We start from the raw sequence: 13,410 nt of genomic DNA, 5'->3' as shown, positions 1-13,410 counted from the left end.
AGCATCTGTACTGTGTGGCCATCGTGTTCAAAATGACTGAGCGAATAGAGCAATGAATCTACATCAAATGTTGCATTAAGCTTGAATATTCCTCTGAGGAAACTATTTGGATAATTTCCAAATAGTCTGGAAACAGTATTTGTTTTTCCAATAATGTGTGGGCAACAGCTATGGGAAACCGGTGATTGGCAGCTTCATCATGTCTCATGCAGGGTTTTTTGGCAAAAGAACAAATCACCCAGGTGACTCAACCCCTTTACAGCCCAGATTTGGCACTCTGAAACTTCTGGCTTTTCACAAAACTAAAGTCATTTTTGAAATGGAAGAGATTTCTAACCATCAATGAGGTTGAGGAAATTATGATGGGGCATCTGATGGCAACTAGGAGAACTATGTGAGGTCCCAAGGTGCCTATTTTGAAAGGAACTGAGTCATCATTTTCCTATGTACAATGTTTTTCCAGGTTTGAAGGGACACTCTAAACCTTATTTAATAATATGAGTAAAACAAAGACATTTGCACAGAAAGAACTAAGGAGTTTACTAATCATAGACTTTTGTAGGGATTTATTTAAAAGCTGTTCTTCACTGCCTTTGTCTTCTTCTAGGATTTTATGTTTTCAAGTCTAACATTTAAGTCTTTAATCCATTTTGAGTTTATTCTTGTGTATAGTGTAAGTAGGTGGCCAACTTTCACTTTTTTGCATGTATCTGTCCAATATTCCCCAAACTATTTATTGAATAGACTATCTTTGCCTCATTGTATGTTTTTGCCTCCTTCATCTAATATTAATTGACCGAAAGGCATGGGTTGACTTCTGGCATCTCGGTTCTGTTCTATTGATCTATATGTGTATTTTCATACCAGTACCATGGTATTTTGATTACTGTGGCTCTGTAGTATAATTTGATATCAGGTAGCATGGCTCCAACTTTGTTCTTCTTTCTCAAGATTGCTGTAGCTATTCGGGGTCTTTTGTGGTTCTACAGAAATTATTGGAATATTTGTTCTACTTTTGTGAAATATATCATTGATATCTTTATAGGAATTGAGTTGAATTGATAGATAGCTTTGGGTAGTATGGACTTTTTAATGATGTATAGTCTTCCTTTCCAGGAACATGGTATATGTTTCCAACTATTTGTATGTTCTTCACTTTCTTTCTCCAGTGACTTATACTTTTCTAAATGTAGGTTTTTTACATCCTTGCTTAAATTTATTCCTAGGTATTTTATTTATTTTGATGCAATTGTAAATGGGATATTGTTCTTAGTTTCCCTTTCTGGTAGTTCATTATTGGTATATGAAAATGCAGCAGATTTTTGGATATTTGTTTGGTGTTCTTAATTAATTTATCAGTTCTAGTATTTTTTTTGTGCAATCTTTAGGTTTCACAATATACAGTAAAATGTTGTCTGCAAATAATGATGGTTTTACTTCTTCCTTTACAATTTGGATGCCTTTTATTTCTTCTTCTTGTCTGATTGCTGTGGCTAGAACTTCCAGTAGTATACTGAAGAAAAGTAGTAAAAGTAGATATTCTTGTCTTGTTCTCAATCTTAAGGGAAATGTTTGTAGTAATTTATTTTCTGATATAGCTCCTTCAGCAAGGGAAACAGAAGAAAAATAAACAAGTGGAACTATATCAAACTAAAAAGTTTTTGCACAGCAAAGAAAACCATCAATAAAATCAAAAGACAGCCCACTAAATGAGAGAACATATTTGCCAGTGATATATCTGATAAGGGGCTAATATTTAAAATTTTTAAAGAAACTTAAAAAAGAAACACCAAAATATCAAAACAATCTAATTAGAAAATGAGCAAAAGACCTGAATAGACACCTCCAAAGAGGACATACAGATGGCCAATAGACATATGAAAAGATGCTAAACATCACTAATCATCATAGAAATGCAAATTAAAACCATAGTGTGGTATCATCTCACACCTGTCAGAATGGTTATCATCAATTAATCCACAAATGACAAGTGTTGGCAAGGATGTGGAAAAGGGAACCCTTGTGCACTGTTGGTGGAAATGCAGACTGGTGCAGCCACTGTGGAAAGCAGTATGGATTTACCTCAAAATATTAAAACTGGAACTGCCTTATGGCCCAATGATTCCACTTCTGTGAATACTACATCTGAAGAAACCCCAAACCCCGAAAGAATATATGTACCTTTATGCTCATTGTAGTGTTATTTGCAATAGCCAAGATTTGGAAGCAGCCCAAATGCCCATCAGTTGATGAGTGGATAAAAGCACTGTAGTACATTTACACCATGGAATACTACTTGACTGTAAAAAGGAAGGAAATCTTATTCTTTGTGACAGCATGGATGAAGCTGGAGATAATAATACTAAGTGAAATAAGCCCATCAGAGAAAGACAAGTATCAGACTGACAGTTGTTAGAAGGGAGGGGGTTGGGAAGCTGGGTAAAAAAAGTGAAGGGTTTAAGCAAAAAAAATTCTCATAGACACAGACAACGGTATGGTGGTTGCCAAAGAAAGAAAATGGGGTGGAGGGTGGTAGAAGACAGTAAAGGGGAATAAATGGTGATGGAAGGAGACTTGGCTTGGGGTAGTGAACATGCAATACAATATACAGATGGTGTGTTATAGAGCCGTACACCTGACACCTATATAGTTTTATTAACCAATGTCACCCAATAAATTCAATAAAAAATAAAAAACAAAAGATGTTCTTCAGTTAAAAAAGGAACTGAACTGAAAAGGAAGGAGCAGGAAGCAAAAAGAGACAGTAAACAAAACAATTGTAAATATTCAAGTAAATCTAATTAAGCATTCAGTGTAAAAATAGAAATCTTGTAAGAGATTCTCATTTGAGGGTTAGAATTTGTTAAAAAATAAGTGAAACTGAAATGGTGAACAACAGTAATGTGAAAGAAAAAAAAGGATCACTTAAATTATTCTTAAGTTCTTATATTATTTAAGAAGGAAAAGGAGACAATGATTAGTTTTAGACATTACTGAGCCAAATGAGATTTTTACATGGTAAAAAATTAAGGGTAGCTCATAACAATAGAAATAGAGTGTCTGCTGTGATACTGATTGAGAGGGAAAGAGGAGGAATAAAGCTTTATCATTCCAACTGGAGAATGAAAAGAAACAAAAAAGGAGAAAGTGAATAGAAAATGCAAAACAAAGTGGTGGAAACCCAAAATATATTAGGAGCCACAACACAAATGGTATAAATTCATATGTTGAAAGAAAATTTCTTAGATTATTCAATAGTGGAACAAAAATGCAAACCAAATTGGTAGCAAGATATTCACAAGGGCCAAGCTAATGACACTAAGAGATCAGAATAAAAGGGGTATAAAGATCTACCAGAGATGACAAAGGATCTTGATTGCCTATTCAGCGTTCATTCTAAATGCCCTTCTCTGTGCTTTCTTCTTTATGACAGAACCCTTATCTCAGTCTAAAAAATAAAAATACTAAGTTTTCAGGTGACCAATCTTTTTTACAACCAGCACAGAAAGGCTCAGGTCTTCTGGTCTTTGTGTTTTTACCTCTCGCCTAGATTTTTCAGCAGCCTCATCAATTCTGACAATATGTCTCCCTCTTCCTTCCCATTGTAAAAGGTGGATTTATATGTTAACTATGTTATTTTACTACTAGAAATTTAACTTATTTTACCTTATAATTTTATTTTATTTTCAAAAATTAAAGTATAGTTGATGTACAATGTTATATTAGTTTTAGGTTAAAACATAGTGATTCTACATTTATATGCCTTATGATGTGATTGCCACAATATGTTCAGTCACTGTATGCATTTATTGTGACATTATTGACCATGTTCCCTGAGCTGTACATTATTTCTCTGTGACTTATTTATTTTATAACTGGAAGTTTGTGCCTCTTATTCCCCTTCACCTTTCACCCCCATGCCCCCATCTGGCAACCATCAGTTCATTCTTTATCTATGAGTTTGTTTATGTTGTGTTTTGTTTGTTCATTTCTTTTGTTTTTCTTTTTTAGATCCCACATGTAAGTGAAATTATGTGGTATTTATCTTTCTCTGTCTGACTTATTTCGCTGAATATAATACCCTCTAGGTTCATCCCTGCTGTTGCAAATGACAAGATTTCCTTCTTTCTTATTGTTGGTAATATAACATTTATTTTTAACTATGCTATTTGTTTCATTGCAATTGCTGTTTTCATTAATATTCTGGTTGCATATGCTTTCTATTAGATGGAGCTTTCAGAAAAGCCTCTGTTTTCCTGATGTAAAGGCACAAATTCAACAGGCAAAACTTGCTTCTTGGAACATGAATGCCTGTAGGTGGGGTCACCATTTTGCAATAGTGAGGATGAAGGCAGCATGCCAAGGATAGTAGAAGAGGTAGTTAGAAAGAACCAGGGACTTTTTGAATTCCTCAAGCCATGGAACTAGCCTTGAGCTGCCTGCCTCTGGACTTAAATGGAAAAAATCTGGTTTAAGCCATACTGTTTGAATTTTTGTAATCTTAACTAATGTAAGGTATATATTCTGAACACTATTAAGCTTTAATTAATAACAATAATTTGCATTTTAATAGAGTTCATGGGCTTTTGTGTACCCCCTTTTAAACTTGATCTTCTATAGAACTCTATGAAGTGAGTATGAGAGCTGGTGTTATTCTCATTTTCTAAATGAGATCATTGAGGTTTGACAGATTAAGTGAGTTTTCTCAGGGGCACATAGCCAGTCTTTCGCAAAGTGGCCTATGAGCCCAAGCATGCAGGTTTCTAGTGTAGTTTATGTCTACAACACCGGCATATGGGAGTCTGCACATTTGTGGTTAGGTAGAAACGTACCTCATGCTCTCACCAACTCTACATTCAAACCTACAGAAAGGTACAAGGTTCATATGGGTGTTCAGATTGACTTTTCATAGCTAAATATAAATCATCACCCAGAATAATAGGTTCCTTTCTGGTCTGCCATTACCAGCAGGGTCCTCCTCTGCTTGGGTGGGCTGGTTCCGGGGTATAGCCTTAAGGTGGTCCATGCACCAAGTGTGTGAACTTATGCTAGGGCTCCTTTCTTCCCTCTTCCCTCTTAGAGGTTGTGGTCTCTATTCAGGGGGGATAATGATCCTGCTTAACCGGATAGTCTCAATGTGGTTTTCCAATAAATCAATACTTCCCATGGAAGGAGAAAAATGAGTCACGAGGAGGAAATTTTTGTGTTTGCACATGCAAAATGTGCCACCAAGATTTAAAAAATCAAACATCCAAAGCTTGTCTTGGAATTGGAAATGTTTTATTTAAGAAAGAAGCACACAGTTTAAATCAGTGCTTCTCAAAGTTTAGTGTATATCAGAATCTTCTGGAGGATCTGTGAAGACGGAATGTTGAGTCGTGTGCTGGGCTTTCCCAATTCAGTAGGCCTGCAGTGGGCCCAAGCATCTGCATCTCTAATGAGTTCCTGGATGCTGCTGCTGCTGCTGCTGCTGCTTTTGTTCCAGAAAGCTCCATATTAGACTAACCAAAATCAACTTAAGTCAGAGGTAGAGGAGACATAAACTTTTCTCCATCCCATATCTTAGATATATCCTACAATTTGCCCAAGGTTACATGGCAAGTTAATGGCAGATACTACCTTAAATTCTAAATTACCTGATGCCTAGACTAGGAGCTTTCTATGTTTGTTGCTCTGTTCTTGAATGAACTACTAATGGATTTCCTTTGCTCTCTTCTAGAATATAATAATTAATAATAAATATATATAGGGGTATATGTTTATAAGTTTCTAGCAAGACATGATTTTTAGCAAGACATCAGTTTGAGCACATTCTATTAACAAGGAAAAGAAATAATAGAGTTGATCAGAATAAGAGTTTCACATTCTTTTGTGCTTCTAAACTACCTAATAAAAAGAAGGTAGTCCTCCGTTTTTCTTTATTTCCCTCGCTGTACATCTGAACTGTGCTCAGTGCCACTCTCTTGTGACCCCATGCTCCTAAAAGGTGACAAGTATGAGTGGCTGATAAACTGATGTTTTTTTTTTGTTGTTGTAGATTTTATTTATTTATTTTTAGAGAGGGAAGGGAGGGAGATAGAGAGAGAGAAACATCAATGTGCGGTTGCTGGGGGTTATGGCCTGCAACCCAGGCATGTACCCTGGCTGGGAATCGAACCTGCGACATTTTGGTTCGCAGCCCGTGCTCAATCCACTGAGCTATGCCAGCCAGGGCTATAAACTGATGTTCTTACTGGAGACACCTGACCAATCCTACTACTTCCAATAAGAACAGATACTACACTTGATCTTAATCAAAAGACTGAGAAGCAATAATCCTACTACTTCTTACTAACTTAAACATTGCTGCACCTACCAGCAGGTGGGAAGTCATTGCCTAAATCAGGGGTCATTAAACTTTTTCTGTAAAGGGCCAGAAGGGAAATATTTTAGGTTTTGTGGGCATACTGTCTCTGTCACAGCTACTCACTCAACTCTGTTGTGCCAGAGTAATAGTGGTTGCAGACCAGACATAAATAATGAGCACAGAAGAGTTCCAAAAAACTATATGAACATGAAAATTTCAATTTTGCATTTTCATATGTCACAAAAATAATCATATTTTGGTGGTTTTTCAAGCATTTAAAAATGTAGAAGACATCCTTAACTTGTGGGCCATCCAACAAGAGGCAGCAGGCTGTATGTGGTGCCTGGGCCACAGTGTGCTGACCAGTGAAAAAGAAAACCTCAAGTTCTTCCTTCCCCAGTTTCTCTCCCATGATCTCTTCCTTTTCCTTCTGGGTCTACTGGTCAAAATGCATTTCTTTTATGCCATTAAAATTCTATTACTTGTAATTTTAACATGTAAAAAAGAAGATTCAACCTGAAACACAAACTAAAACTACAAGGAAATGTCACACTGGTTTTGTAAGGTATAGGAAGATTATAATCAATGTTAATCAGGGACACTAAAAAGAGCTCCCTTGTGAGGGAATTGGTACAGTGTTTCTGGAAACTATTTTATTTACTTGTATGCATCAAAGATCTTAAGATGTTTGTACTCTTTTACCCAGACTATCTCAGAAAAGAATCCATAAAAATAATCAGGGATAAGAACAAAGGATATTTGTTTCCTAATGATCAAAGAAAGGGAAAAATATATTTATTAAAGTGTTATATTGGGTTGACCAAAAAGTCTGTTTAGTTGTTTCTGTAAAATAAAAGACATTTTTTATTTTCATAAAGAACTTTATAAGTTTGGATATTTTGAGTATGTTGGCTATCTCCCACATGGTATAATGTTGATTGTTCTAAATTAATGTCTTGATTAGACCGCTATCAACTTCAGCTGGTCTACCTGACCATGGAGCATCATCCAGCCAAAAATCTCCAGTATGAAACCTTGCAGACCACTTTGGACATATTTGATCAGTCATAGCACCTTCTCCATACACTGTGAAAATCTTTTTTTGTGTGTTTCAGTTGCATTTTTACCTTTCTTGAAATACTAAAGCTTAATATGCTGAAAATGTTGCATATTTTTCCATCTTCAATGTTAAAATGACTATACAAAAATTCACCAGGTTTTATGTTTTTATTATTTTATAGTTTGAATTATTTTATTGATTATACTATTACAGTTGTCCTGATTATTTTGCTCCTCTTCACCCATCCCCTCAGGCCAACCCCACACCATTGTTCATGTCTATGGGTAATATGTATAATAAGTTCTTGGCTTTGCTTTACTTTACATCCCCATGGTTATTCTGTAACTACCTATTTGTACTTCTTAATCCACTCATCTCTTCACCCATTCCCCCGTACCCCCCTCCCATCTAGCAACCATCAGAGTGCTCTCTGTATCCATGATTCTGTCTGTGTTCTTGTTTGCTTATTTTTTTCTTTGGATTTAATTGTTGATAGAGTTGTATTTATTGTCATTTTATTGTTCATAGTTTTGATCTTTTTTCTTAAGTAAGTCCCTTTAACATTTCATATAATAATGGTTTGAGGATGTGAACTCCTTTAGTATTTTCTTGTCTGGGAAGCTCTTTATCTGCCCTTCAATTCTAAATGTTATCTTTGCTGGGTAGAGCAAGCTTGGTTGTAGGTCCCTCCCTGCTTTTTATGACTTTGGATATTTCTTGCCAACCCCTTCTAGCCTGCAAAAGTTCTTTTGAGAAATCAGCTGACAGTATTATGTGGATGCACCTGTAGGTAACTAAAGGTTTTTCTCTTGCTGCTTTTAAGATTCTCTATTTTTAACTCTTAGCATTTTAATTATGATATGTCTCAGAGTGGGCCTCTTTGCATCCTTGTTGTTTGGGACTCTCTGTGCTTCCTGGATGTGCATGTCTATTTCTTTTACCAAATTAGGGAAGTTTTCTTTCATTATTTTTTCAAATAGATTTCTAATTTCTTGCCCTTTCTCTTTTCCTTCTGGCACTCCTACAAAGTAAATGTTGGAATACTTGAAGTTCTCCAAAAGGCTGCTTACACTATCCTCATTTTTTTGGATTCTTTTTTTTCTTGTTCTCATTGGTTGCTTTTGGTGTCCTTATGTTCCAAATCATTGATTTGATTCTCTGCCTCATCCACTCTACTGTTGTTTCTCTGTAATTATTTATTTCAATTAGTGTATCCTTGAATTCTGACTGGATCTTTTTTATGCTATTGAGGTCCTCAGTAAGTTACTTGAGCATCCTTATAGCCAGTGTTTTGAACTCGCATCTGATAGATTACTTATCTTCATTTTATTTAGCTCTTTTTCTGGAGTTTTGATCTGTTCTTCCATTTGGGCCATGTTTCTTTAATCTCTTCATTTTGGCAGCCCACTTGTGCTTGTTTCTATGTATTAGGTAGAGTTGCTTTGACTCTTGTCTTGATAGTGTGGTTTAATGTAGTAGGTGTCCTGTAGGGTCCAGTGGCACAGCCTCCCCTATCACCCAAGCTGGATACTCTAGTTGCACTCTTGGTGTGGGCTGGGTACACCCTCCTATTGTAATTGAGCCTTGATTGTATTCCTCAATTGGAGGGATTTACCTAGGCCAGTCAGCTGCTAAGACTGGCTATGATCACTTACTATCAACCTCTACCCACCATGGAGGATCAGCTGTACAGGGGCAGGTTGGTGGGGCAGGGGCAGTAGTTATCCACTGGATGTACAGGCTCTGAGATTTCTTGGGTAGTGCAGGCCAAGGTCAGCCCTCACCTGTGTTGTGCCTGAGTCCACCCTGCCTGAGCTATAAAGCAGTATGAGATGGCTGCTACTTGTGCTGGGTTTGGAGATGCCCAGGTAAAGCCAAACTGTGCCTCTAGTCTGGCTGCTGCTAGTGTCAGGCCTGGGGCCACTTAGCAAGAGATATGGGGACTGGGGGGATCATAGAGGCCAGCTGTTGCTTGTTTGATAAGATTTAGGAAGTTGTGAAGCATGAGCCAAGACCAACCATTCATATTGAAAAGACATGGTTAACAGTTTGTGTGTGCTCATTAAGTTGGGTGGGATGGAGTCTTAAGGGATCTCCAGGGTGGGACAGAACAGTGTTAGGTTGGTGGAATCTTAGGCACCAGTCTGCAGGCCCAGTGGCTTTGTGGAGTGGGGACTCAGAAAGGGACAATGGCTTCCTCCTGCCTTTCCATCCAAGAGAAAACTGTCCTCCAGCTCTTCCCCCAGTGCCAGACACCTCAACTCCTCCCAGCATGCCACCTATGCCCCTCAAGCTGCTACACCAGTGCTGGAGCCCAGAGAGAGTGATCTGAGTAAGTCTGTGAGTTCTTTAAGGGGAACTGCTTGGGACTCCAGAAGTTTCTTTCACCAACTCAGTCCCTGCTGGCTTTTTCAGACAAAAGTTATAGGGACTTATCTTCCTGGCACTGGAACACTGGGCTGGGGAGCCTGGTGTGGGGCTGGGACTCCTCTCTCCTGAGATATCCCTCCTGAATTTTTATCTACCACATGTGGGTATGGGACCAGCTTGTCTCTATCAAACCACACCTCCTACCAGTCTGGATGGCCATGATTTCTTTAATTACATAGTTGTCAGACTTCTATTCAACTCAATTTCTGATGGTTCTGAGTGATGGTTGTTCCATAGTTTAGTTGTAATTTTGATGTGGTTGTATGAAGAGACAAGCCATGTTTACCTATGCTGCCATCTTGATAAGTTTTTTTTAATGCACGCTGATATGACAGGTGTCACAATAGAATCTAACAACATTGTTTCAAGTGAAGCTAAAGACAACTAAGTACTCCTAGAGCCATCTTATGGAAAAAACCAAATTAACTTTTTGGCCAACCCAATAATTTATAATGATCAAAAATTGGAAGGAACCTAAAGACCCAACCACAAGGAAGTGGGTAAATAGATTTTAGTTTATCCATGAAATGTTAAGAACAATTATCTCTCTGTATAGTATTAAGTGTAAGTTTTTATCTGTTTACACATTTCCATTTTCTTCAAGTTTCCCACAGTGGGTATTTGACTTCTAAAATCAAGCAAGATTTAAAAAATAAAATAAAATAAAACCAAGCAAGATTATAATGAACAAATACATAGAAATTGAGAAAATTCCATATGATAATCAGAGTCAATATTTTCTTTGCCTGTAGCTTTTTCATTTGTGTTATGGCCAGTGTCCATCTGAAGGCCTCCAAATTTCCTGAATTTACTTTATCCCTTTGGTGCATATGAGATCCCAACTCTTTTCCTTGATACCCTCTCTCCCAGCTCCACAACTCTGCTCTAGTAATTCCTCTTGATTTATGATAGAAAACACCTTTTGTCACCAGTTGTACAATTCTTCTACTAGGAACAACAATGCTCCTAGTATTTTTACTTCTCTTAATTTGGACTGGTTTCTTCATTCCCTATTTCATGAGGAATCCTGATTCCCTGATGCTTGGGTCAAGGAGAAATATAAGTACCCACACAGTCATGCATCCAAATGATCTCTTTCCTCTACAATCAAACACTCTCCCTCTATAGAACATGAGTTTCTTAATTCACTTTTGCTATTAGATATTATACCAAGCAAGTTGGAACCTTCCTGGGAGTTAAGTGGGAGCCTCTGCATCTCCTTTTCTATATTCCTCCCTAGTTTATTCTGTTCTGATGTGTTTCCCACAAGAGATATTAGGTTTCCATTAAAATGAGTCCCTCAAGGGAGTAACTGAATAAGAGAGTTGGAAAAGATTTTAAACCATTGTTTTCTAACATTTTTTTCATGTTAGGGCAAACATATAAAATGAAGATGATTTTACAATACATTGGAATAAACAGAGAAGGATGCTTATAGCTAGAAATGCTTGGCCTTAAGGCTATAGTCATTGCCTAGTCATCATGGAAAAGTCTAATCTCTTAGAGACATACCAGAGTGCCTTGGCATAGGTGTTGGGAAGCTCTGCCTTAAAGATCAATTAGTTCATTCCACCCTTGCTTTCTCTGCTTTATAGATTAAGAAAATGATACCCATTCCCAGACCTCAGTGATACCATGAGGTCAAGATTTAGAACCAGTGATCTGGGGAAATGGAAGAGTTGGAGACTGGAAGGCATTTTGTCTCTCCATCTCCACTTATTCATGTGGTCTCCTACTTAGAATTTTCTAGTACATACTTTTTAAAAGTACTTTTTCCCTAACAAATACAAGTCTCACCATAATAAGAAACTCCAAGCTGCATTGAAAAGTAAGTGGGGGTGGGGAAAGTGGATCTAACTGAAGGCTTGTTAAATCCTATAATGTTCTTCAAGTTGGCATTTTTCATAAGGTAAAAGTGTTGTGCTATTTTCTTAGAGATTTGGTAGCAGAAACTAAAGATTTGTCTCAGTTGTAGTCTTTGTGTACTTATTCTAAATACAAATTTTGTGAAAAATACTGAGATGAATTTCCTGTGAGAAGAAAAAGTTAAGCAATCACCCATTTAGGATTACCAGGCTCAGAGGTTTAGTTAAAAGATCAAATGCCCTTTGTCCCTGACCAAAGTGCCTGCTCTCAGGGACTTGACGGATGGTGCCCAAAGTGCCTGAGATAAACCCCAGTTGCAGTTCTTAGATGGCTATGAACTTTTTTCCCTACATGGTGTGGAGGAGACAGAAAGTAAAGCTAAAACACTGACTTTCCTCTCCAGAGATCCAGTCATTGAACCAGGGACTTTGGATTTTTGTGAGCATCAATTGAGTGTTTTGAAGTACATTTCAGATTCCTCACCTTTAAAAATAGATGATAGGCAAAGGTATAGGAGAGGAGGTGTGAGTCTCAGGCTTCAAGTGAATGAGATCATTCTGCAGGCTTCCCATTTCCCACACTGCAGATGTCACAAGGTGAGAATGAATCCTCAGCTTGTTCTGGTTTCCAAGTTACAATCCCTCTGCTTTTTCCCTACTCCCCTTAGGAAACCTGTGGAGCCTGCGAAAACACTTGACAGACAATCATTCTTACAGACAGCAGACACACACATTATTCCACTGAAACTCTCTTACCCAATAGTTGAAAGCTCTTGTGCATAATAGGTTTAAGTATAAACATGTGTTTTTACCATTCATCTTTTTTTCTCTCTTTGAGAAAGCCACATGTTATCATATTCTGGGAGGCAACACAATCGACAGCAGGTGGGCTCTATAATTGGCCTGCTTGGGGAGTAGCAGAAGTTGGGTTCAAAAGGTACTGACCTTAAGGGTTTGGTGAGTAGGAATTTGTGAATGGGGCTGTAAAACCTGAACAGGGAACTGGGCTGCCTCTCAGACCCATAGGGGAACAATGAAAACCAATGTGAATATTTCAGAGGAGGGACAGAGAGAATGTGAAGAGGTTGTGATGTTGAAGGTCAACAAGATTTTGTTGCAAAAATACTCATATTTATCCCCACAACAATTTTATATATGGCCCTAGCTGCAAAAATACTCATATTTATCCCTACAACAATCTCATGTTGTAGAGCCCCCTGGGCTCACTCTGGACCTTTACATTTCTTCATTCATCTTTCTTTCTGGAACACATTAGGGCAGGGCTGACAGTGACAGAGCATACTGAGGCTTGGGCAGTGTCCGCTAAGCCACCAAGGTTAATGGCAGAGCCAGCACATTCTTGCTCTCATATCTTGGCTGTTTCTGTTTTGATCAGAAACTAAATCATAAAAAGATAATGTCAGAGCAGTGTACATGCAGCAAAGAAAAGTAGTGATAAGGTGATAGCTGATAAATTTTGTCACAAGCAAACTATGTAATTCAAGTTCAAATTATCCATTTTGGTACACCATTGAAATTAGCTAGAAAATAAAATAAACAATTTGCTTTGTATTCTTGAGGAATCAGTTTATTTGTTGTAAATGCTTTCAAGATGGGATTTCTAAAACTCATTAATTCCACTAATATTTACTGAGTGCCTCCTATATCCAAGGTGCTGGGAACAAAACAATAAAAGAGACTCAGGCTTT

General features: G+C 37.5%; 1 pseudogene; it reads right to left on the bottom strand.

Annotated features, from left to right (window-relative positions):
* Nucleotides 1–6,208: 6,208 nt before the first annotated feature.
* LOC123820331 lies at nucleotides 6,209–6,313 on the bottom strand (annotated as a pseudogene).
* Nucleotides 6,314–13,410: the final 7,097 nt, after the last annotated feature.

This window comes from Phyllostomus hastatus, unplaced genomic scaffold, assembly GCF_019186645.2.
Source record: "Phyllostomus hastatus isolate PE091 unplaced genomic scaffold, TTU_PhHast_1.1 phas_contig_34, whole genome shotgun sequence".
Lineage (NCBI taxonomy): Eukaryota > Metazoa > Chordata > Mammalia > Chiroptera > Phyllostomidae > Phyllostomus > Phyllostomus hastatus.
The sequence above is the reverse complement of the archived record's forward strand: the minus strand, read 5'-3'. Positions and strand labels throughout refer to the sequence as shown.